The 2,622-nt window shown below is 36.8% G+C and overlaps 1 non-coding gene across 1 annotated transcript; it reads left to right on the top strand.

Moving 5' to 3' along the window:
• Nucleotides 1-1,774: 1,774 nt before the first annotated feature.
• Nucleotides 1,775-1,876, top strand: LOC115212461. The gene has a single exon (XR_003881741.1). It is a non-coding gene; the product is annotated as a U6 spliceosomal RNA (small nuclear RNA).
• The last annotated feature ends 746 nt before the right edge of the window (nucleotides 1,877-2,622 follow it).

Raw genomic sequence — 2,622 nt, 5'->3', positions numbered from 1 at the left:
CTATGAAATTCCGTCGTTCATGAGCACCTTGTAAAGCTTGGGTACACAAATCGCTACGATGTTTGGATACCACATGAGTTGTGTGAAAAGAACCTTTTGGATCGCATTTCTATCTGTGACTCGCTTTATAAACGGAATAAAAACGCGCCTTTTTTAAAGTAATTTTTGACAGGTGATAAAAAATGGATTATCCACCGAAATGTTCAGAGAAAGCGATCCTGGAGTAAGCGACATGAGCCACCCTTAGCCACCCCAAAAGCGGGTCTTCAGTCTAAAAGAGTCTTGCTTTGTGTCTGGTGGGATTGGAAAGGAATTTTGTACTATGAGCTTCTCCCAAGTAACCAGACAATTAATTCTGAGAAATACTGCACACAACTGGACGAATTAAAAGAAGCTATTCAAGAGAAACGTCCAGAATTGGCCAATAGGAAGGGTGTTGTTTTCCAACATGATAATGCAAGACCGCACGTTTCTTTGGGAACCAGACAGAAATTGCTGCAGCTCAGCTGGGATGTGTTACCCTACCCTCCATATTCACCAGTTATTGCTCCTTCGGATTTCCATTTATTCAGGTCTCTGCAGAAGTCTTAATGGTAAAAATTTCAATTCATTGGATGACGTAAAAAGATACCTTGATGAATTCTTTGCCATGAAAACACTTCAATTCTGGGAAGAGGGGACTTTCAAGTAAAAGGAAAGATGGAGACGCTTTGTGCAACAAAATGGTTTATATTTGGTTGATTAAAAATGTAATGGCAAGTATTTATTGACCTTTTTCTTTCCTTTAAAAATCGGCACGAACTTTCCGGACAACCCAATATATATATAATGTCAACAACACAACTAACACGGTCAGGAGCAACGGCGGTGTCAACGATGGCAATAACAACTACCACGTTGCCAACACCGTGGGCGAACACATATGCACAGAGAAATACAGGAACTGTACCAATTTTTTTTCGGGTCTTAGGACAGCAGCAGCGCAATGGGGTAAGAGGATAAGGGTGAGGGGAAGGCCACGCTACTGCGAAAAATTATGACACACAAACAAACATACACCCACACACGCATGCACACACACACACGCATGCACACACACACATGCATGCGCACACACACACACACACACACACACACACAAACAAACAAACAAACAAGGACAAAAACGCATGCGCACATAAGGATACATATTCTAGAAGAACGGAATGGAGTAAGTGGAGCAAGAACACATGAAAACGAAAAGTGTCGCTGAAGAGGTCACAGATGTGTGACGAAAGATTCCCGGACAATGGACATGAGTTTAAATAATAAAATAAGAACAATAATAAACGAGTGAAGAAAAATATATAGTGCGTGTGTTTATTTGGCAAAAAACAAAAATAATAATAACGAAAACACTATCCCTGAATACAACAATGTCTGTTTCAACACACGATTTCACATCAGAAATCTTGCAAAATGAATTGATAAACGTATATATATATATATATTATCCGAAATATATATGACTGCTCTCCATTATTCCCTTCCACATCGGTTAACTCTGATGAGCGTAAGGTTATATAATCAGATTGTTACCTAACACTCCATCGATTTCTTTGCGTGAAACTTATTGGTGAGATCAGCCGTGATGATTACATAATACTATATATTTCAGAAAATATACCCGCTCTATTGAAAGATATACGAGTGCATCTTTTCCCTGACTTATGGTCTCTTACAGGACTCATACACACACACACACATATAATATATATAATATAATATAAAAATAATATATTATACATACATATGCTAAAACTGGAACGATACAGAGAATATTAGTATGGCCCTGCGCAAGGATGACAGGCAAATTAGGGAAGTGTTCCATATTTTTCTCAAGGCGGTGCCCCAGTATGGCTGCAGTTTAATGACTGAAACAAATGAAAAAAGAATATGTATATATATATGTACACACACACATACACACACACGCACACACACACACACACGTATACACAAACATATGTATATGTATAATTGGTGTTAGAATTTAATGCAGAAGAAAATAAAACGATCTGATAGGAAAAATTATGCAGTGAGAGAAAATTATAGATATCAAAGGTCAATATCATTTTACTTATTTTGGCAAGTGAGGGAGACAACTGCAGACATATTTCTATCTCATTAGATCTCTTAAGTGAAGTATAGTCCTCACCTTGGTCGTTGAAGTGTTGATGAAAGAATCAATAATACATTACAAGTGAGCTTGAACCTTGCTTGCTTGCAATGTTACCCAGCCAAACTGGCGCATCATGAGAAAATACTATGAATTAAGTTTCCCATGAAATGTTAATACGAACGGAATAAAACAAATTTCGCGTAAATAGGACAAGTGGTTTTTGAAATATTAGGGATTTGGGGGGTATAAATATCCAGAATGGTGCATAATGGGAAAATATTCCAAAAATAACTTAATCCTGAAAGGGAAGAAACTCTTACTTTTCGATTAGACAACGAAAAAATACAATTTGTTTTTACAGTAAACGTTTATATTTTCGCTTCTGTTAAACACAATATTTTAATCATGTAGAAATACTTTTAAGTGAATGTGATTTCAAAAATGTAAGTTGTTTGTACAGT

The sequence above is a fragment of the Octopus sinensis genome, linkage group LG5 (genome assembly GCF_006345805.1).
Source record: "Octopus sinensis linkage group LG5, ASM634580v1, whole genome shotgun sequence".
Taxonomy (NCBI): domain Eukaryota; kingdom Metazoa; phylum Mollusca; class Cephalopoda; order Octopoda; family Octopodidae; genus Octopus; species Octopus sinensis.
The sequence above is the reverse complement of the archived record's forward strand: the minus strand, read 5'-3'. Positions and strand labels throughout refer to the sequence as shown.